Below are 24,187 nucleotides of genomic sequence, written 5' to 3' on the forward strand. Positions count from 1 at the left end.
CTTATTAGTGTTTTTGAAAGAATTTTAGAAAATCTCGTGGGTACCAGGTGTGTTAGTTTTGAGATAATCTATGGAATGTCAGGAGCCCCTGGGGTTTCTTTTTGCAATAATTTAAAAAATCTCGGCAGTCTCGTTGTTCCATATTTTAAAGAATTTAAATAATATCAGAGGCCCCTGCTGTTTTATTTTTGAAATAATTTAAATATTCTCAGGGACACCTGGCGTTTTATTTTTGAAAAAATTTGAAGAATCTAATTGGCACCAGATGTTTTATTCTTGGAAAGATTTAAATTTAATAATAAGTGTGTTTTCGGGGATATAAAAGTATTAAAGGTTTGGGAAGTCAGTACCACCTTTTTCAATTAACGCTTATAAATTTGTCATCACGTACCAGTTTTGCCTTACTCTTACAACAATAGTGGAATCTGAGTAAAAATTTTAGAAAGCCCTTTTCTGTTTTACGAAATTTTAGATTATTAAATGCAATCAATTAAAACACACACTTCCATGGTGGTTGTTGCACAAAAAAGTTACTCAATCGGAAAGTATACCTTATGTTCATTGTACAAATAACAGCCTTCATATTATTATTAAGCCACTATTCTTCTTTTTGCTTTAGGCATTAGACTTGTATCTACTATTGGTCAATTTTTATCTTAGTGGGGTTGTTCCTGTCGTACTGAACTTTTTTCAAAGTTTGGGCGGGTGTTCTGGTCTTCTCTCTCCTGTTGGATTTCTGTTTCTTGTTCTTCGAGGAATTGTTTCGTCTCGCATTCTATTGACGTTGTAACCCAGGGCCACTGTAAGCGGGGGTGCAAGGCGTGCACCGCACGCGGGCGCTGCCAAAGGGGGGCGGCAAATTGGCACGCAAAGCAGCACTTTTCAAAATTTCCAAAATAATATAAAAAAATGTACAACTCGAAAAAAGGGTTTATTGAGACTTTGGGAGAAAGCAAAGAAAGAAATATTGTTTAGGTCATCCAGTCATTGGTAAATCAATAAACATCTGTTTTTTATAGTGCATGGTGAACAAACTTGTAGATCGGTAAAGCATAAAGGAATAAGTTTCCAGAATTGTTTGTCGGAACGTCAAGGGAGATGTTAGCAATAAATGAAATTATTTTAGTAATTCACAGAAAGGTGTTAAAGAACATTGCTCCAAAAATTAGTTGGTGTCCAAGGTGGCAAATGCAACATAATTGTTATTTGCACTTGTAGTTTGGACGCTAAATTTATTTTATTTATACGTATCACATTTGCAAAATCTTTGATGATTTGCTGGAAATACCCGAAGATACTTCTTCGTGGTAGTTATTTGTTCAACGATAATTTGATTTGATAAGTATTTTGAATCAAATCAACATCTTAACTAAAATGATGCAGAATCCTAACATCAACATCAAAGTATATATCAATTTACTTAAAGATGTAATAGGTTACTTTACCAAATATCGTTCAGATGAAAGTTTTGCTAAAATGAAACTGAAACAGACAAACTTGCCTATGAAATTAATGTTGAACCATTTTTTCCGCCAATCCAAACCGTGCGCCCAAGAAGAAAACCGAAACATTTTGATAACGAGCAGAATTACGAAGTTGTAGATCCAAAAATTAATTTTAAAAAACATTTTTTTTACCGAATTCTGAACCAAACTTTGTCTTCTTTAAATAATAGATTTGAAGAAGTAAACACATATGATAATGTATTTGGGTTTTTCAATAATGTGTTTAAGTCCTCAGAAGAAGACATGTTAAAAAACTGTAAAGATTTACATTTAAAACTTGCAGTTGATTCCGTTGGTGAGGTCGACATTGCCGTATTTAATAAGATTAAAGCTTTAAAACTGCACTCTTCAGCTATACCGTTAGAAGATTCCCACCAAATTTTACGTATTGGTGTGAAAACAATTTAATCTCAACTTTTCCGATACATCAATAGCATTAAGAACTTTGCTTACACCACCAGTTTCGGTTGCATCTGGCCAGCGATCCTTTTCAAAATTGAAAATAATAAAAAATTATCTCGGATCAACCATGAGTCAAGGCAGGCTAAGTAACTTATCTATTGTTGCAATTGAACATGAACTGTTAGACAATTTGGACATAAAAAAATAGTTGCAGAATTTCCCAGTATGAAATCTAAAAACATTCATTTGGTTTAGTAAAAAAATATTTAATTATATTATCTTGTATGCTTTAGGTTTTTTCGTTTCTTTTTTTTTTGTATTCAGTTATATTATATGGATACAAATGTATTTATGTTTTTTATTAGCAAAATAGATTTGTGTTCGATAAAGGTATTTGTTTGTTCATTTTTTGCCTAAAATAAAATTTTAATTCTAACGTTTTAAAGACTGGCCCTTAATTTTCCACTGATTTTAATACAATTTTTACTTTAAAATTTTTTTATCTATATTGAAGAGGGGCGCTAAATTTAAACTTGCACTCGGGCGCCAAAAGTTCTAGCGGCGGCCCTGTTGTAACCAGCCTAGCAAAACTTGTAGATACGTGAGTTGACCAGAAATAATATTATTTGATTAAAAATTAAATTAAATGGGTAGCATGAATTTATCCGATCTGAGAACTGTTAATCACGCATTACAGAAAAATGGAAATTGTCTTACCTTTGGAAGCTTCCTTTTCCTTGTTTGAGGGCACGCGTTCACTCACTCGTACAAAGTTCTTGGATTACTAATGTTTTATCAGACCCGCAAAGTTCGCAAAAAGAAAATTTAGCTTTCAGTTGAAAATCGGCAACCCTTATTTATTTCACACACTAATTATTTTTAAATTACAAAAAAAAAACAAAACAAAGAATCGCTGATCCGCTCGCGCTGTTAACCGCAAATTTGGAAAAGAAAATTTATACATTTTGAAACTCAAATGCTAACAAAAAGCAAATAACGCGCCGAGAAGGACCGAGTCGAAAGCAATTTTTATGAGAAGCAAAAGCTGGAGGCTCCACCTGATATTAGGAGTGCTAACAAAAAAAAAAAGAAACACTGGAATGTTAAAGTTCTGGACCCATATATTGAAACGAAGTGAGAAGAAAGGGTTATCGAGACCATAAGGAATGAAAAAACTCCTGTTGTATTATCAAAAGTTGCAAAGTAAATTTACCCTTTATCCAAGCTTTATTCGCGCCACTGTAAGAGGTGCTATCACATTCAATTAATTTACGTTTTGTAAAACATAGCAACCAAAAACTGACAACGAAAGGTGAAGTTTGAAGAATCTCAAGTCAAAAGTCAAAAGTATTTTTTCAGAAACAATCAAGTTGAAACAATTTTAACCGGATGTTTAAACATTTTGGAGTAAAGAATTGTTTGAAATGGTAGTAATAATTAGTAATTTTTACTTAATTTTCCTTGCGTCGAGCTCCTATTAGAACGAGGGCCGGCGAACCACTGTCCAGGGTCGCGGGTCTTCTTTCCCGTTTTTCGCGTTCCGCTGTGGTTTTTTCAGTTCTTATAAAAACGCGGTTCTGTACAGTGGTCCGCCGATGTTGGTTCCATTGGAATTCAGACGTGATAGGTAATCGCCTGCGTGTTCTTTTTCAGGATGTTGTCATTTTCTCTAATTATGTACAGACTTATTAATGAGTGAGCATAGTTGACAAAAAGAAACTACTAATAAAAGCAAGACTTTTCAACGACGATAAACAACTAAACTTTACTAATCAAAATAAAACTAAAGAATAAAATTAACACAACATTAAACAAACTAAGTACTACAACAAGTTTTCGAAATGATGGCCTCTATTTTGCACACATGCTTCTGCTCGCCGAATAAATAACTGCTGCGTTCTCCTAACCATATCTGGATTATTTCTAATCTAGGCAGCAACATTTTGAATGCCAATTGTCAACTCTTGCACCGTATTCACTGGAGTTTGATAAACTATCTGCTTCATGTAACCCCATAGAAAAATCACAGAGATTGAGTTCGGGAGGGGGCACAGCACAGGTCCATTCCCCCAATTTATTTGTTTGGAAAGTTTCGGTGAAATCATTCCCACACTTCTACGGCATATTGTGCAGGGGCCCCATCATGAAGGTACCACCGATCCCTACGAACATTTGAGGGTACATTTTCCAAAAGTGGTCCTAAATCGTTGTTTAAAAAATCTAAATACGCAACCGCCGTCCAGCGAGGGGGCAGAACTCATGGACCTATATATGGATCAGTTTGTTCGGATTTTCTAGGAAATTAAGAAGACGTGATTTTAGAGACAGAGGTTTTTACCAAAAATTCGACTCATGATGAACTGCTAACTAAGACAAATTAGCTTGCGACAAAGTGTGATACTCAGGATCCATGTGCGTTGCACTTTTATAACATGTGAGTTTCTTGCCCTTCTTCATTTTGTACTCCATCGGACTATGTCTTGTATTTGGCATATTTCCTGAGTTTGGACTTTTGGTGTTATATCTAGCAGTGTCTTCGCGGCAAATGATCTTAATGCCTTCATTCCTGCACGTCAAAATATGTAGCACGCATGCTTTACAGATTCTAATTTTCCTCTTTAGCCCGATGTTCTCTTGCGCAACTTTTTACTATTTACTTTAGTACCGATCTAATTGAATTTTGCCACTTTTTCTATGATTTCTTTATTCATTACTATTTTCCGCCTTCTTAGTTCCTTGTCTACTACTGGTGATTTTGTTTTCGATTGATTGGTATCGATCGCATCCGTCGTTGGTGTGTTGATGCAGAATCTCTCTGTGTTGTGGTGACCGAATTTGAATTACAATTTCGCGCTGAAATTAATTAACAGCGGCGCGAAATCACATTTGAATAATTTGAATCTGAAAAAAAAAATCAGTCAAAAAAATCGTTAAGCATGGGCACCCATGTGCACGTTAGCGCTTTTTGGGTAGTTAGTAGTTCTGCTAGGAATTTTAGTTAGAGGGTTGGTGGGGACAAGATGGCTGCTTGGTAAAGGAAGGTGAAAGCGTCACTTTTTGTGTGTTTGTTGTGACTGTAACCATGTGATGACTTAGCTTGGTTAGTTCGTTGGTTTGGTAGTTAATAAGAAGGAGAAAACCTTTGTTTAACGACAATTAATCGTAACGACAACGACGCCACAGTTTTCCCCAACATGCTTAGCTATTTCTTGCGGTTTTTCTGAGCGGAAATAAGTGATTTTTTAACCGATGCTAACACATGTAAATTTGATTTATTGTTTGTGAATTCACAGTTCATGTTAGGATGTTAATCGTTAATTGGTGCTAACACAATTTAACAGACATTACATTTATTTAAATAAATCACTTACTACGAGATTTCATGAAATTCACTTAGGCAGGATTCAGTCTTTTGTTTAACAAAAATTACGAATAACGTATCTGGATACTAATACTAAAGTGTTACAATATAACATTTCTTAATTCTTCACACAACATTGCTAATAGTTCTTCTAGGTCAGTTAAAATAACAAAATTCATAATATCGTGGACTGACGGGGGGATTAAAGATTTCTCTCCTTAGACAGTTATCATCGTTACCATCATCACCGAGATATTTCTCTCGCAACGTGCACAGCTACATCACCGAGACGCATTTTCCTCACAACGTGAATAATTACAACCCCAAGGAGTTTTCCTCGCAACGTCTGCTGTATTTTGTGTTTATTTATTATGTGTTTTGTGTTTTGTTTGGAGTAAACAGTCCACGATAAACTCTCAAAGTTAATTGTTTTAAGTAACCAATCAGTTGGATCAAGGCATCATTTAACATAATGTAAACTCTTTGTTTGAATCGTTGGTAAAGTGTGGCAAGTATAAATCTCATGTAAATTTGTTAGCTTTGCAATTTTTCACCTCATACAATATTTCTCTAACTCACAATTTTATCTTCAGTAATTTTCTTTGTTGTATAATTTAAATTGAACGCAAATTTTCATGCTCTGCAGCTTCTAACCTCACGTAATATTTTTATCTGTATAAGTTTTATTTCACACCAGACTTTTTGTTTTATAAATCTTTGCTAGTTTTTTAACGTAAATATTTTGTTGATGAATGTTTCCATTATATAAATTATCCGATGTCCAATTTTAATCTCAAATAAGGATTATTTGTTGTTTAAAATTTCCCAAGATTGTATGGCGAATTTAAATGTTGTTTTTTGCTCTTTTTGAAACTTTAACACTTGTTCAGTTGTCGATATCAGAGTTAAAATAATTGAACATATAAATGGAGTTAAGGTTAAATAACACAGAAACACGTGGTGGAAGCGGAGTGCGCGGGCCCTACTCGAGCTGGCGGGATTTATCCCGCCATCTGCACATAAGATTCAGGTTAGAACAGAATTCAGGGACGGTCGAACACCAACTGCGAGTTTGCGACCGTAACGACCTGTTCGTCTAGGCACTCTTAGGGTGATGAGCGACAATGCTTGCGATAGATAGAATCACCGCCGTGGGTAGGAGAACAGCTCCGACCAGGAACCCCAAACTCCGCTCGTGCTACAACGTCCCATTTGGGTAGTTTTGTTGTGCTCTAGAATGAAATTGACATAGTGCGAGCGCCACACTCTTATAGCGCTCTGATGCCGCTGCGGCTACGTAGTTGTTTTTTTTATTAAAAAATTTTGTTCTCTTGTTGACTGCCATAATTTTAAATTTGCCGCCACACGTCTGTAGTAACTTGTATATTTGCATTCAGTTACTTTAATTCAGATTTTACTTTGTTCTATTCTATTAAATTTGTGATATTCAAATATTTGCATTGATTCAGAACGTTTAATTTGATTTCATTGAAAGTCATTTAAAGTTTTTTTTTTGGAGTTGAGCACTAAGAAGGTCTTCAACCTACGCAACTTAGTCGCAGCTTTTTTTTTTTTTTGTGTCGGTGGAGGAATAAATAATTTTGTGTCATCCATAAATTTTGTGTTTTAGTTAGCGGTATTTTTCCAACCTTGGGGTCTACCATTTGCACCTGAACGCATCCTGCCATTTGTCAAAAACACAACGTAGGGTTCCATTTTCAGACGATCACACCAAGGCCAAATTTTGGAATGTTTGAATTTTTTGCGGGTTTTCAAATTTTTTTTTCACATGTTAATTTAAGGCGGGATGTTTGGGTTATCACACTATCTAACTTGTAAATCGATTCCATTATTCTCTTTTTAGTTCGCTTATTTTACCATATACACTGTTCCTTCTTGTTTTATATATTGGGTGCGATTTATTGTAGTTTTGTTGGTGAGATATTGGATCTATGCTTTTCGTTTTTCGCGTTCCAGATCTTGTAAGTATTTCTATCGTAAACCATGGTTTTGACTTTTCCTCTCTGTTGACTAACTTTCCGGGTTCTCACGCTTTCCTTTGCGATTTCGGTCATCTATATTGTCGTTTTCTATTGAAGGATTTTCTGTAAATTTTTCTTCAAATCATTTGATCGTTTCTTGTTGTAAAGATTTAATATTCAGTTTTTACATAAAATTCCACCATTAAAACAGTATCTAGTAAAATTTAATTGGTATTAATCATAAAGGTTGTACACACAAACCATAAATCATAAATTCAATGCAACCCTGGATAGCCCACTATACACCGGCGGCACGCTCCTTTTATTGACGTCATTAATTTTACTAGGTACTGTTGTAATATTGGAACTTTATATCTTGTAGGCATTTTTTTGCATCGAGCCTTCCATTGTACTAACTTGTGGTCTGTTATTAACCAGTGTATCATCATTGAGGTTCTAAGTGCTTTCGTCGTACGTACTGTTAGTTTATACCGTTATAATGTTATCTCCTATTCAGGCGCGGATCGGGGGGGGGGGGGGGGGAATGGGTGCAATTGCCCCCCCCTGACACACGACCGAAGTACTTTATTTTGACCAATTTCAAAATTTTGAAATCGCATTTCATTTTGTAAATACAGTACAATCTCTATAATCCGAAAACATCCAGTAATCCGAACAGAGGCTATTTGAAGTCGATACTTCTTTAATCTGAACAAAAACTCTGCAATCCGAACTGAACTTGAAAACACGCACCTACTTGCAAAAATGATGCAAGAGCTTTCTGCATATGTTGTATGGAATATTTTGAATTTTTTAAAAATTGCGATATGCACTGAAGTTATCGAAGAAATGAGGCCCAAAATCTACAAGAAAAAGTATTTAGTTAAATTTCGAAAATCGTCAAAAATGGGTCGCAATTTGCATGAGGAAAATTTCATTTTTGAAAAAGTTTCCTAAAAATTCTGAAAAAATTCAGGGATATATCTATATCCCGACGTGCTGATTCCAAAAATATAGCATGTTATTGGTAACCGAGCAATATTTTCGGAAAATTAGTGTGAAATTCGAATTTTTCGAAATTTTTAAAAATTGCGATATTTCAAATGGACGAATCTGGAAAAATGGTTTAAGTTACCAAAGAAATGAAGCCAAAAGTGACCTGTGAGGTCCAAAATCTACCAGAAAATGTATTTAGTTAAATATCGAAAATCGTCGGGAATGGGTCGAAATTTGCATACCTAATGGAGGTACCTAATACATAATAGATAATTTAATTTTTGAAAAATGCATCTAAAAATTCTGAAAAAATTCAGGGTATAGATCCCGGCGTGTTGATTCCAAAAAGATAGCGTGTTTATGGTCACGGAGTAATATTTTTTTAGAATGTGTCTATTATCTATTGTTGCTTAAGAATTCTTTAATTTTGTTTAATAAAATTAAGGTTTATTTCTTGAAGTTTGTTTTCAACTGTGTATGAAGTTGTTATTCAATTCCTTTTCAGATTTTTTGGAAAATCGCTGATTCGAACAAATCGTTAACCGGAACACACCTTTTTCCCAATTAATTCGGATTATCGAGGTTCTACTATACACTATACGCGTAACGAAAACAATCAAATCTCACCCATGTTATGTGAAAAAGGGTATAACTAGCTGAAATTTTATAAAAATGTTTGTTGAATTTCTGGGAGATAGGTAAAATCGTACAAAAATTGCCCCCCCCTAAACGAAATCCTGTATCCGCGCCTGCTCCTATTTGGACATCTACTTCCCCCAATATGGTCATTGTATTATTCCTGGGGATTTTATCGATAATTGTTGTCGATAGGGTGCAGTAGAATTCATCTGTTTCGTTTTCCTTTACCAATTAGTTCAAGCGGCGACCGTAGAATTACAATGATAATTTCTGATATGATGAGATTTTTAGGAAAGATAGTATATATTTTAACAATACACAAGCACTAAGGTTGCCTTTGGGTATCTGGATAAGACGGACGGGAGGGGGCTGCCTTTCGGAGGAAATTTGATATATTTGTCTTTGGCACGAAATTGTAGAGCCCGCAGCGTAGTATGTGAGTACATAGGGTCACCTAAGAAATCTAGATTGGATACGTAGGCAACCCGTACAATAATTTAATTTTTATTGTATCGACTACCTAGTTCCCAAATCAAAATTTCTTAGGTAAGGTACTTATATACTACTCTATGAGCTCTAAGATTTGTTACCAGTTAGATGCTTTGATGTTATACGCTAAGTAATTTACCCTCAAAAAGGTGTCCAAAGTCCCTAGTGCTTGTGCATTGGTGCAATATACACTACCTCTCTTGAAAATCTTAGTTTATCAGAAATTAGCACAGTGATTTAACTGTCACTTCTCTACCTAAATATGGTGTATATCTTCTATGTTTTGTTTAATGTTTCGGGATTTAGAATTCTGGCTCCAGATTTTGCTTATGGTCTTCGTTCTTCCTATTGTAAACATAATTTTGGTATTCTGTTATTCCCTTAGCTTTTTTCGGGTTTCTGTTAGCTCACAATTCTGATTTTTATTTGTCCTAAATTGTTCCTCTAAATATCATATCCTCAACTAACTGACTCCAAGACTACCCTCCAGCTGAACATAGAACGAATCTGTTGTAACAGTTTCAGTTGTGTGTTCTGTTCCATCCGACGCTTGTTGACCGTCTATAGAGATCACAAGAGGCCACTCAATCTAGTCAGCACTTATAACTCGCACAAGCTGTTTTTAAAAAAAGTAGTTGAGAAGTTAAAGTCGTAAAACCACTATATCTCTTGTGTCAGTATACCCGAAAGACGATCATCAACTCTGGTCCGAAGTCATATTTCGTTACAGTGATACCTGGAGGGCCTTAATCCTTTGACTTAGCTCCGGTCCAAACTAATAAGAGCAGAGATTGTAAAATTTGCTTCAATTTTAGCTGTCCCTTTTAAGTTACGAATTTAAAGTCCATGTAAATCCAAACATGTGAAACTAAATATCACAGAAAACAGTAAAGAAGTAGACAATGGCAGAACTTCATATCGCAAAAAAATTGCGCTGCCGCGCTTATGTTTAGCCTAAATGGACGAAAATGACCGTGGACCGGAGTTAAAAGGTGCCGGATCAGGAAAAGCACGACCTGGACCGGAGTTTACCAGAGACGGAGTGAAGAATAGGTGTAGTAATTATTCAGTCACAAATAGTAGTTTATAAAGGACAGTTAGATTGAAATTTAAAGTGCATTGTTCAAATCATGATAAAAGAGATTTTTACTCCTGACTATTGGCTTATCTGAATAATGTTAATAGATACCTGATGATAAATACTGCAGTTCTGAGAAGTGGTGAACTCGTTATTCTCATCAATAACAAGAAATTTCTCCGATAAAGGAAAAAAATGTAAAGTAACGTGAGAATCGCACATCTGACAAATTGGTCTTAATACATATATACATAATCCTTTTAGGAAAACACAAACTCAAAAGGATAAACAAACATTCCCCCATCCATAGGACACAAGAAATTCACAAGATGAACCAAGACGTCAGCGATAAAAAATGAACTGGAGGTTAAAGGTATTAAATTTACGAATTATGCTGCAGCAGTAAACAAATTATTTCGGTATCAGGAGTATATTTTAATAGAAATTGCACATTTCAATTCGAATTTAATAAAACCATACCTACGCCATACTGAAATAATAAAATCCATTCGAGTGACAAACATTCAAGGTCCAGGTATTTCAATAACCAGTTATCCGTGTACATCAGCAACCAATCAAGAAATGGAGGCCGATCTAGAGAGAAAAATTACATACAACAAATGTACTTCCAATAATTATTCCTTTAATTAAATAACGTCGTTTTTCTGCTTACATTGTTCTTTAAATTATTGCACTCAACGCATTCGATGTCTCTTTGTCAACAGGATAAAGCTGTATCTTTAAAATTCAAAAGTGGTTTCTAATTAGCATCCGACTCGTTGTTTCACGAGAAACGGATTTTCTCATTATATTCCGGAGTAATGAAATTTTTATTAAAAATGCAGCTTCAACCCTAAGTTGACCTATCATGTAAGTACTTATCACATAAATCAGAACAGAAACGATGTAATGTTTGAAGTGCTAAAAATATATCTTGCACAAAATGTTGCCTGTTCGAACATCCCCAATTCCATTGGGGGTTGATGTTATTTCGTTGTTAAGACCTAATTTAGATGGGCTGCAATTTATACAATCGAGGCAAACATTTTAATTAGTAAAATACTGTTATGCGTACGTGTTTCGGTAGATAGTGCCTTCATCAGGCAGACGCGTTTGAATGTTAATTGTTTATATTATTACAAAGTGTTAACGAGTAGCTACCTCATTACTCATTAGTTCGGAGAATCTCATCGACTCTAATAAGAAACTAAGCTTCAGTTTTCTCCGCGTCAGAGATTTTCACAGGTCATAGTTATTCATAACGAACTGTGACGTTATAAGTGAAAATTTTAAAAAAGATAAACTAAATACGTTTTAATTAGAACAATCAAGACTAGGATCTAAGCACTTTCTAACTACGACTTGATAGTACAGATTCTTAGACTTTAATGAAAATATGTCAAACACTTTCATTTTTGTGTTTGAAGTGTGGAAGGTAACGTATGTGAGTTTTATTGTTGACATTTTTTTACGTTGATATTAAAAGAAGCGCACTGTTTACTTTAATTTCTCCTCATGTTTCAGAAAAAAAGATACTCCCTTATAAAGTTTTTATATTAATTTGTCAACACCGAGACATCATTTCGTATAACAACAATTTTTATTATAACACAGTAAACTGAACGAAACCGGAAAAACCGCAAAACTCAGATGCTTCTCTTTGTAAAATAATGAAATACAACACAAAAATAATCAGATATAGCATCTAACAAAAAAGAGACCGCAATAATTCTTCGATATTGATTTGTAATAATCGAAAGTTGTGGGTTGGTTATACTTGAGCATTATTTGGAATCACTGACCGTAAAAATTATTCCATAATAATAAAACCTCAGTCTAAAATGAAGAGTAAAAGTTTGTGCTAGTAATTCCGATGAGCAAAAACAGACAGCACAAAAACACTGTGATGGTGTTTATGTGGAAGCTCGATTAAACAAAATTAATTAAGTTATGTATTTACATACATTTTTTTGAACTTGCTTCAATTTATAATTCGCGTTGTACATAATAATAACAGATGCGACGTTTGTTCAAAGCATTTTTTTTTTGAGAAGCACGCTAGGCACCGACGTATCAGTCATTAATTTGTTGTTTATCGATTAGAATTAGGATATAATTTTCAACTTTTAATTTTATTATCGAAAAAAAAAAAATACAATATTTGCATAGTGTTTCCCGAACGCTTACAGTGCTAACATTTGGACAACCATCACAACACAAATGAAATTTGTCAACAACAAAGATATAAGAGGAGAACTATCCTGTCATAGCTTATGGCGAGATAAAAGTGGCAATTACAGGCAAAATATCTGGCAATACGACACTTTGACTGTAAACAATTTTGAAATGCTTTTGGAGATGTGTTCACATGTCTCGGAATACTATATTAAAACAAAGGTACGTGTCATATTTTCTAGTTTTGTCTGTTTCATTCTTTATTTTTATTATGGTCGAAGTGAAACTTGAGAATCATAACTTAAATCCAATCCATGAAATTAATTGATTTACTTTAGGTAAATCATGTCTTGGTGAGAAAATAAAACAACAGAATTAATGATGTTGATGACGTTATTCTAAGTAAACGGTATTTTTGTTTCACTCGGTCTAATTAACAACTTTTTAGATAGTGCACTATTTGTTATTAACTATTTATTTCAAACGTAAAACATACTGTGGGAAAATGTATCTTGTATTAAGTTAACATTTCAATGTGCTAGACTGTCGCAAACATTACGGCTATAAAATTTCTAAACCGAATTACCTTCTTCCCATTCTTTTTCTTTTTTAATAAACATTTTAATAAGCAGTACGATGCCCATAGGAAAAAAGGATTCTGAGAATTTTATACATTGCATTTTTAATTATTTGAGAATTATTTTTAATCTACTGAATATAACACCGCAAATAAAAAACTGTAATACATTCATGACCCTTTTAGACTTCAGTGAGCCATTGAAATCATTCTTATAATTTGATTTGTAACAAACATTTTTTATCAATTTAATTATTAAACACTCAGAACTTGACAACTTTACTGATTATTTATACAGGGTGGTCCACGAGTAATAAAGAGCCTGATTAATTTAAAACGAAACCCAAAATACATTTTTACCACCATTTTGGATATTGTTATAATTACAATTGTAGCATTAAACATAATAACCTTAACACTTGTCAAAAGTTTTGACAAAAACCTCAAGTTGAAAGATAAAAACACGTTTTCTTTCTTACTAATGCAATGTTCGAAGTATTGATCCATGTTTCTTTGACATGCGTCAATCCTATTCCGGAAGGATGTCTTAACACGTATTTTTTAATGTCTCGGGAGTAACAGCTCTTATTGCTTTTGTAATTTTTTCTTCTAAATGGCCGACACTATTTACTGAAGTATTGTAGACCATATCTGTTTTGTTAGGAATATGTGTGATCATGTCAGTCAGAACAGGTTAGCACCAGTAAGTCAGAGTAGTGTGGATCACTTTTGAAATGATGCGTGGAAAATGATCGGTAGTTACGCTATGCTCTTGGATGTGGGCTAACATTAGACAATAGTAGCAGACAAATTTTGAATGCTGTAATTCTAGGATTTTGAAAGTTTTTATTAATCTAAATAAGGGATATCATTACTTGCTCTTAGTACTCGTAATGATAGGAGTCTTGCCTGAATGTCAGTCATTTCCGGGTCAGTGGTGGGTCTTAAATAACAATAATAAGCCTTTTTGATTGGAGGATAGTTGTTGCGGTCCAGTTTGTTTCCCTTCTTAAAGATTAAGACCACCAGTGATTGTAATTAAATAACAGGAAAAGCATGGATATAAAAATAAGATTGTATGATCATGGTTAGGAGACGGGTGAGTGAGTGAGACCAATGTTTTAAGAAGAAAAGATATATTCCATCGATTTCGGAGGCCGATGAAGAAGAGAGAGATGATCTTTTAACCGTATATTCTTCAAATGTCACATGAGAAAGCGGTTCATTAAGATTTAGCGACGAGAGCTGCGGCAAATTACTTGTGTTTTCCAATAATGCATAAATTGATTCGAATTTCGATGCAAAAATGTTGGAGATTTCGGTCAAGTTGTTTTTCTTAGTTGCATTTAGGGGTATATTTTGTTCATCTGTTGCCTTCTGTTGACTAATTAGTGTTGATACTACCAGAAAAAGTTTGGAAATTTATATGATAAGTTTGCAGCCGGCTGCGTTTGAATTTCCTTTAGAGCACGTTTTTACGTTTTAGTTTAAGTAACGTAGACTCCTTGATACAAAGTTTTTTTGGGTCCGAGCGGCATGAATTTTTTAATAAGTAAGTATACAATTTTGAATGATGCTGGAAAAAACATGTGATTCCACCGAATGGTTAGCTAAAGCTTGTTCCCAATCAGTAGACGTCAGCTCTTGATCGAGACCATAGCAAATAATAAGTCTAAGTAGCTGAGTAGTGCAAATACCTTTTCATTTTAGGTGTAGACAAATGCATGAAAATTGTATATACTTAAATGTGTATCTGAGAAAATCCTTTTATTTGAGCCGTACTTGTTTTTGCCTATTGTAATTTTTTTCTGCCTATTTTGTTATAAAATCTGATTTTTTTATACTCCTAAGCACATGTTTCTTGCGAAGGTCGCATTTAATATATCCCGTACTATAAAGAAAGATAATCCAATCCGAGTTTTAGGTAATAGAGTCGGGGGAATTCCTTTAGCAAAATACCGACAATTTAATAACCCATATTCATTTTTCTGCGCAAATCATCAAAGAACAAATTTGATTGCATAGCTAAGTACGTTGGTAGGTTTTTAAAATAATTTAAACACCCATATGGATTCTAAATTTTTGTGCGGACTGATCGTGGCCAGCCGACAATTAGGCCTCGCCTTTGGGCCCATTGTACCTCCCCCAAATCCATATCAGGGTGTTTTCCCGCTCCTCTACTTGTCAAACCACCCAACCGCTTGAATGTACTTGAGTAATGCAGAGGGTGGGAACTCCCTGATTTTTGCCATAATAGACCAGATGTCCCCTAGTATGGATTTCCTGTAGGAGGCTAGCGCTGGACACTCACGAAGAATGTGCTCAGCTGTTTCCTCTTCTTCATTGCATCCACGACAGATTGGGACTGTTACTACTCCTACAGTATGTAAGTAGATGTTTGTTAAACTGGTAATGTCCCGTAAGAAATTGTGGCGGCACAATAACACGTTGGTAAGCGGGGAAACATAAGCTCCTCCGTAGTCTAGTGGTAAGGGCACCCGCCCGGCAAGTGGTAAACGCGGAGAAGCAACATTTTTCTTCGCTTACCTACAAAATTCTACCAGTTTACACAATTTGTTCCTTGAAAGTGAGAGGAAAAATTTTGTCAACTTACGGTCTGGTGTCGCTGTACAAGCTCTACTCTGCCGACAGCTGCTCAACGTCGTCCATATTTGCTCATGGCGTCTATAGGTGTACTTATTGCTCTATGAGTTCATTCGACACGGCGACCAAAGGCGTTTGCCTGCACTCCCAAACCAGCCCGGATCGAACCACGCAGTTGTCTAGGGGCTAGTAGTGCAGACCTGCTGTCAGTAAGTATGCGTATTGATTTATTGCCGATTTCACGTCCAGCAACGATTCTAGCTCCCAGCATTATTCCCATCAGTTCTGTTTAAGACAGACATGTGGGTGCCGAGAGGTACACTGATTTGTGCGTTCAGGTTTTCGGAGTGGATGCCGGCTCCTGAAACACTAAATGTTTTGGCACCATCGACATAGTTTAGAGGTGGCCTCCTGCGTTCTCATCCTCTTTTGCTTTTGTGCTACCGGAGGTGTGGAGATTAAAGACCGCACTCCCTTTTTTGAGGTTTATCCCGGAGAAAGATGGGCCCGGTTTCGGCGGGTCGGCATTCCCCGTCTCATAGTGGCTGGGTTTTCAGCTTGAGGTGCACCCGAAGGCACTTCCTCAGTGGGTTTAGTTGTTTTATTATCCATATCTTGGATTTTAATTTCGTCCTTCTTCGTCCCCATCCAGCACGGAGTCCAAGAAGAGGACGCCAAACTTCGACGCTAGGGCTAGAAGAAGGATGAAGCACCCAGGGAAGCTCATCCTGCAGTACGTAGCCTCAACAAATGAGGCTACTCGTGCTGAGACTACACTTCCCCCCAGGATTCACCTTGTCGGCAATCTGGCCTGACGACGCAGCTAATTGATCTGAGATGAGTTAGTCCCAACCTCTCGTTTTGGTGGAAATCCACGCCAAAGAAGTATGTTGCCCAGCCTTGGTGACCACACTGCACCAAGGGGGGCTTAACCTCCAGGATTCCTTCATCCCGCCTTACGGGTCCCCACGCACGACACAAACACGCGGGAGCTACTCCGCGGGGCTGTTTTGACGACCCCAAGCCAACGGTTTATTACCGAGAGGAATAAACCCTTGGATTCCAGCTCACTTTTACTGAACCTCCTTTGCGGCCGTCTAAGCCGGCTACCACCAAGGCATGTTCAGGCAAGAGGAGCCTCAGCCTTAACCTACATATCTGGAGAAGGGAAAAACCCAGATCGGACTTCCACCACCCTCAGGATAGTTTGGTTCGGGAGGGCCATTTCCACCCTCCCCAGACAATGCCTGTGCGGTCCCCTTGAGGGGATACTCCCCCTATCCACAACCTGGGAACGCGCCTGATAGGTAGCTCAACCCACAGATTTATTGTATTTTTTTTTAAGCACCGAAAAAGAGAAAAGCACAGGCCCCGACATTCTTGCTTTTCTAGGAAGAGCTTTGATGTGTTAAATACACCAAGCCCTCCTACAATTTTCTTTTCGAGTTCTCTTCCTGTATCAGTCAGTTCGTGTTGAGTTTTCGTAAAGCGAAGTTCAAAAGTGTAAGTGCTTTAAAAATTGTTAAATATCTAGTATTTTGTGCCATTTTTAAAAATACTCAAACTCAAATCGTCTTTAAAGGACAAGTTAAGGGGATGGACGAAAAAGAAAGACGTTTTTCAAATAGAAAATGGCGAATTGTTCTGTACAGGCTGTGAGAAAATTGTAAGTATAAATTATATTAATGTTGCACAGTTCAAATGGGAAAAATAGTTGTGAAATTAATTCCATAAATACGCATAATAATAAGTTAGTATATCAATTTTTGAAAGACAAATAAATAAATAAATTGTGTGTTGTAGATTTCATGCCGAAAGAATGTCATGTTCTTCAACATAAAAATACTGATATGTACAAAACAAATCTTACTAAAGATACCAGGCAAAGTTTAATTTCTTCATTTCATAGTGAAGACCATAAGAACCATTTTTGCTATGAATTATCCAAATATACCGTTGAAGAAACTTAACAAATATCCAGATTCAAAATTTAATCATGCCATGGGGGAAATACTTTGGTGCAAGTCCCCATACCCCCTCCTTGTAGGTGATGCGGGGGGTAAAGTACGACGAAAGATAATTACAAACGCCGTCAATTACTGTATGAGGGCTCTTTAGTACTTTGGACCGCAACCTGCAATAAAACCATTACGAATCTTTCGCAACGGAGGTACGGCTTCAGCCTGAGCCGGATTTCAAATTTTGGAGCTTTCATATATGAACCATGGTAGAGTTAATTTTTATTGGGATTTTATAGGAAATATGTATTTGCAAAGATTTAAAAAATTTTAAGAACCACACTTTCATGTGTCCTTAAATTTTAAGATTAAATTCCTTGAAAGCGGCAGGTTTAACAATCTACCTGTTCACGTATTGAAACAAATACGGTCCTGGAAAGGCAAGGGTGGCGAGTAATCTTGATTGACAGTTTTATGCTGGGTGCACGTTCCGAAGTGGTGGGAAATTTTACAGTTGCAATTCCCATAATTGGTGTAATTTGCAATTATCTTTCGTCGTACTTTAATGTTGAAATCTTAAATAGGAACCCCGTAGGTTACGCTCAAAGTAGTTTATGCACTAGTCACAGTTAATAAACAATGCACCGCGTGGTTCCTGGGCAGAATGTCACGAAAGTGGTTGGATTTAGAAAGATACAGATTTTTACATACTGGTTCAAAAAGTTTATTACATTTTCAAGAGCTTCTACTGAACATGCGGTTTTGCTCCTGTTAGATGGTCGCGGCAGCCATATAAAAAACTTGTACGTTATTAATTTGGGTCGTGAGTATGGAGTACATACATACGTTTGCGACCCCTAGACGTCAGATTTATGAAGCCACAATCTAGATACTACACTAGAGGCTAGTCAGAATTGATTAAGGAGTAATTCAGGCAGGGTTATTAGTACCCAATTTCAAATAGCAGAATTGGTTGGCAACGCATTTGCGAAAAGTGCTACCTTGACTACAGCCTTCAACGTGTTTAAAACGACAATCATATGACCACTAAATCGCGATATCTTCCCAGAAGCGGACTTTTTAGCAGCAACGACAACTGGAATTGAATATGGAGCTAAATCTGTTACAAATGCAACTTCTGAACTTAACGATCACTCAGAACTTCAACAAGTAAATGCTACAGATGAATCAAAGTCAACTTATTTAAATGTCAGTTCCATGTCTCGTAATGTTGCTCAACCTATAAACCTCAGCCGTCAACATAGGGTGTCATTTCCATCTCCAAACTTAGCATTGATAGTCCTACAGTCCTACTCACCAAGACGACAGTAGGCGTTCTTTTCTGATTAGTCCTGAAAACATAATGCCTTTTCCCGAGACTGAGAAAAAAACGAGGCCTTATGCAAAACGTGGGAAGACAGCAATATTGACATCATCAACATATCGCCGCGAACTAAAAATTTCATAAAATATTCAAGCAAAGCGAGTAAAAATGTACTCAATTTAGAAACAACTTCAACAAAAAAAGCGAAAAATAAGACGACTAAGAGTAAAACGAAGAAGGAGAAAATTTCATTTGAAGATGATGAGGATGACGTGACATGCCTTTATTGTTCTCACCTATTTTCTGAATTGCATGAAGAGTGGATTCAGAGTCTAATGTGTAAAATGGGGGCACATTGTAGCTGCGCTGGCACTGACGACAGCGATGATGAAGCGCCATACACATGTGAGAAATGTGTCTGAAGCATGAATATGTTGAAATTCAGTGTCTGGATTTCTGATGTCTTCCATTTTACCTAAGTATCACGGCAAAATGGATCAAAAAAGAAACATTAAATTTTATTTAATAATTTTTTTGTTTATGGTATGATTAAAATTTGATTAATACATGTTATTTCTATTTTATTTATTTATTTTTATTTTAACTTACGTTTGTTCTGTTATAAAATAACTTTAATAAACCGTCTAAATTTGTGTTAAATTTTTTTTTAAGTGTACCATTCTATCTTCCTTTCCCCTAGAGGTATATTCTGGCCAACGGGAATTAAATACGAAAAACTAAAACTGCTACTAACGGATAGCGCTACATACATGGTTAAATATGGCAAACATCTGACAATATTTTATCCCAATTTATTTCATGTAACATGTTTGGTTCACGCCTTAAGTTTAGTAGTTAAAGTTATCCAGAATCAATATGAAAATGTCAATTGTTTAATTTTCAACGTAAAGAAAGTATTGCTTAAAGCTCATTTGAGGATCCAAGACTTCCGGGAAGCCTTACGGATTTGACCATAGCCTCCATAACCTGTTCTGACAAGATGGATACGTGAATTGAAGCGGAAATATATGTGTGATTGCGGTCATTTTGATGATATAAAATGTATGTATGTAACTGACCGTAAGTCAGTCTGTGGATATAGTAGAGCAATTGTATAAATTATTGGGAGATACCCCTGGAAGATTAGCTGAAATGGCATTTAAAAAGCTGCAAGATACTTTACAAAAAAATACTGGATACCAAGAACTTAAACTTGTCAGCAAAGTATTACATGGCGAAAATGTAGAAAAAATTAAAAAATGAAACCCACTGAAGTATGTAATTTTAAATATTCTCCTTTAATAACACGTGATAGGTATAAAAATATCCTAACAGACATAAAGCAAAATTTTGTCTGCTGAAAATTTAGAAAAATATTTCATTTGTTATGCAAATTTTAACAAAGATTAGGATCGCTGATTATGTAAAATAATAAAATAAATTTAGATCTCAAAGAAAACCAGATGTTGCGCAAAATTTATTTTTTGAAGCGCATATTTTGCTATTTTTCGGACGTAAATCCGCGTACTTTAGGGACTGTTTTGGCTTTTTTTTAGCCATATATCCGCTCATTAATAATACGTACCTTAAGCTTGAGAAGTGTGTTGAATGGACGCGATAAATATGAAGCTTTAAAGAACTCAACTAAGAAGTTTCGAAGTCTGTGTGCATAAGGGAATTGTTAACAGACCGGCAGACGGATAGACTTATATACATATAATAAAATTCTCCATTTTTTATTTTGAAACGACTGTACGACTGTAATCACAAAGGCCATTCAAAAATTATATTGCTGCTCTTAATTATCGGTTGGAAAGTAGGACTCAAAATAATATCGACATTACATAAAAAAAATATGTTAAAGTCTGTAATGTAAGACAAAAAAAATCAAAAAGGGTCTTACTTTTTTATTTCTTTTGAGAAGATAATCTCATGACAAGCTTTTATGAGAAGTCACGTAAAAAGTCGCTATTAAAATTTCATCTCCTATGTACCGAACATCAAATCCCGAAGGCGATTTCCACTTCAACAACTTTTAAATTTCAGGCAACACCCAAGCTACCAAACCTCTTAATAAATCGTGCAAACAATCTCTTTCCGCCAAACAATAAATATTTACCTCTCGGCTCTTTCGAGTGTGGGAAATAATCTAAAACATGAGAAAATCGCCGTCAGGAATGCCTAAGAGCTCACGAAAAGATGCAGGGGAATCGAAGTGGCCCTAGGCACTCTCCGTTATGAATTTTAATCGGATTTTAGAACTCTGCTCCTAATAATTTCGTGATTAAACTACTCCTAGTCACGCCACTCTCATCTTCACCGGGAATTGCTGGGTCCGTCTTTGAGCGTAAAAAACAAAGAGGTGGATGGCTGGGGCACTTTTGTTTCATTATTGTTGTTGTTTTGTTTTATGTGAAGGGAAGTAAAGCACCTGCATGGGTATTCAGGCGTGCTACGTAAATTATCGATGAGAACGCACCTGATCTTTTATTATACGAAAAGACAGAGGCGGCGGAAACACCTTTGAGGATCGAAGTGTAAATAATTTATAAGTAGACGTGGAATAATTATTTAGATTTTTTATTTTGTTAACTTGGTACTGCATCACGATTGGCGCTCTTGTCTTTTCTTTGCCAAGTTTTAGCCTGAATAGAATCAATGATGGTAATTCGTAAAAGTAGAAGATGTAATATAGGTATATAAGCCAACGAATTAAATTTTTATTGCATATTTTGCAGTTGGTAGCTTTAATAACACGTTATCACAAATTTTTACGTATATTGTTTTATCTGGTAGCTGGAGACGCATTGTTGAGTATATAATAACAAGGTATGTACACAAGAATAGAGGGAGATGAAGTCTTTAAAAAGAAATCTGATATTTTTATAGTGGCGGAAGGATGTAGTTACTCGCTTCTAACGGATATTGTTTGTTCGTTCAAAAGTTTAGACCCAAGTACTCCGTTTTTTTATGAAACTAACATTCACAAGAATTAGACTTTCAACTTTTGTTTATGTAACCTGAGTAAAACTAGTCAGTAGATGATATATAATTCCTAAATTAAATCTTATACAGCGCGTTAAATAAAAGTAAGTCAAGTGGTTATGGAAAAGTTGCTAAAAGTGTCGTTGAATAAATTTGCAACTTAAAAACAATGACTATTAGGTAACAATTGTGATTGGTCGGTAATTTTTACTACTGCTGATCCTGACGTGGCTTGGAAAAATTTTCATAATATTGTAAATAGTATAACAACTGAAACAATTTTTTTTGAAGGTTAATCTGAAAAAGCCATGGATTAAACGTGAATTAATGGATTAAGATTAACAAAAGACTTTGGCACAAATTTAAAGCTACTAAACTGGAATCTGACTACAGAGAACATCGTAAATTTTCCAACAAACTGTCTTTTGAGTTTAAAAAAACAAAAACTTGTTAGCTGATTACTTTGAAAGTGTCTACCTTACTGAACCACCAGGTATACTACTAACATCTTATTATCATCAGGTATACTACCTGGGATTAATACACCTCGTCCCACAGAATGTGATCTTACAAGAGCAAAGTTTGCTAGGACTATGTTATTTTATACAATTTAAAACCTATTTACTATGCACAGTTTTGAAGTGACGTCATCACATTATTGGTGGGGATGATTAGACAAAGTTTAGTTAGCGTTTTACCATCCACATTCCTATTATTACGGACGGACAGATGGACAGACGGACACACGGACAGACAGACAGACGAACGGAAATGGGAGACCTATCTCTTCATATTCTAAGTGTCATGAAAGGTCGAGAGAACGTAAAAGTAGAGAGTCGGCCGACGGGCTCGATTACAATACTTCCTTCGCTTACGCTTGGGAAGTAATAAAGAATTATCTTACTACAGAATGATAATAATGCTGTGATTTTACAAAATTTTAATATACCTTCTCTTTACATACAAGTACAATAAACTAAAAATTAATCCGTTTTTCCCTCACACCCAGACTCTTCGGGCCAGTCACAAACTTGCAGGACAGGATTAAAGTAAAGTCCGACGGGGCAGTCCCAGACTACCGGCGTGCCATCGGTACAGTCGTAGAATTTCGTACAATCTTCATGTGGGAGATAATGAATTGGATTATCTTCATCCTGTGCTGGACAGATAGGATCTGTTTGCAACCAAAACTTTGGTTAATAAAAAGGTATAAACTAAGATTAAGATTAATTTACGTACCTGTTTGCGTAGAAATTGCGGCAAAGGCAGCAACGAAAATAAAGATTGCAGAAAACATTTTTTTATAGCTTTACTTGTATGTATCTAATTCTGACTCGACACTGGTACTATTAATGAAAATTTTGCGACTTATATATATAGCTATCGGCATATGGAAAATAACAGCAAAATTGCAAAACCTATCTCAAATTGAAAACATTATTCCATCGTTTTTTAATACCCTGCTTTTAAACATAATCGCAGGTATTTGTTTCATCTTGGTTGATAAATAATAATAGTAATTGAGTTTGTAATCCTAACTAAAAAATTAAACAGTAAATGATATATTATTTGTTAGCAACTGCTATTACTACTAGATCACAAATACAAGAAAGTTGACAGCGTAACTCAAAATAGATTCTTAAGTGGGAAAAGACTGATATCATGTCAAGTTAACGCATGGTCAATGTAGGGAAAAAAGCATTTTTCAGTTGAATATTTCGCAAATAGAAGAGTACTTAACAGGGAATTAGTCATTTCTAAAAGAAAAATTGCCAAAACTTATATTCATACTTATTTGATGAAGTAGTTATATAATTTTGAACCCTCTTTTGTTAAATGTAAACGCGAATTTTTTTTCGAATTTTTTTATATGGAATCAACAAATATTTGTTGTCAACTTGTCGTTCAATGTTTAGTTGTTTTTGTCATTTCGAGACCAATACACAGAAGAAAATAAATAAGAAAGACAGTTTGATTGGTGCTTATTACGCTCATTATTTCTGTACTTAATCGAAATTGTTAAGCTCCGTGTCAGTGTGGCTTTCCCGGAAAAAATGTTTAAAAGACATCGAAAATACACAAAATCCAATTAAATGGTATGATCAAGAATTA

General features: G+C 35.4%; 1 protein-coding gene and 1 long non-coding RNA gene across 2 annotated transcripts in view; both read right to left on the reverse strand.

Annotated features, from left to right (window-relative positions):
* Positions 1-24,187, reverse strand: part of LOC135137628 (uncharacterized) — a 430,031-nt gene that overhangs the window by 330,383 nt on the left and 75,461 nt on the right. The window lies entirely within an intron of this gene.
* On the reverse strand, positions 22,999-23,409 carry LOC135137668 (uncharacterized). Its single transcript, XR_010281899.1, has 2 exons — positions 23,315-23,409; positions 22,999-23,249 (listed from the first exon to the last, which is right to left on the reverse strand). It is a non-coding gene; the product is annotated as an uncharacterized LOC135137668 (long non-coding RNA).

Source organism: Zophobas morio, unplaced genomic scaffold, assembly GCF_036711695.1.
Source record: "Zophobas morio isolate AGI-343-1 ecotype UQ-CSIRO unplaced genomic scaffold, CSIRO_AGI_Zmor_V1 ptg000029l, whole genome shotgun sequence".
Classification (NCBI taxonomy): Eukaryota; Metazoa; Arthropoda; class Insecta; order Coleoptera; family Tenebrionidae; genus Zophobas; species Zophobas morio.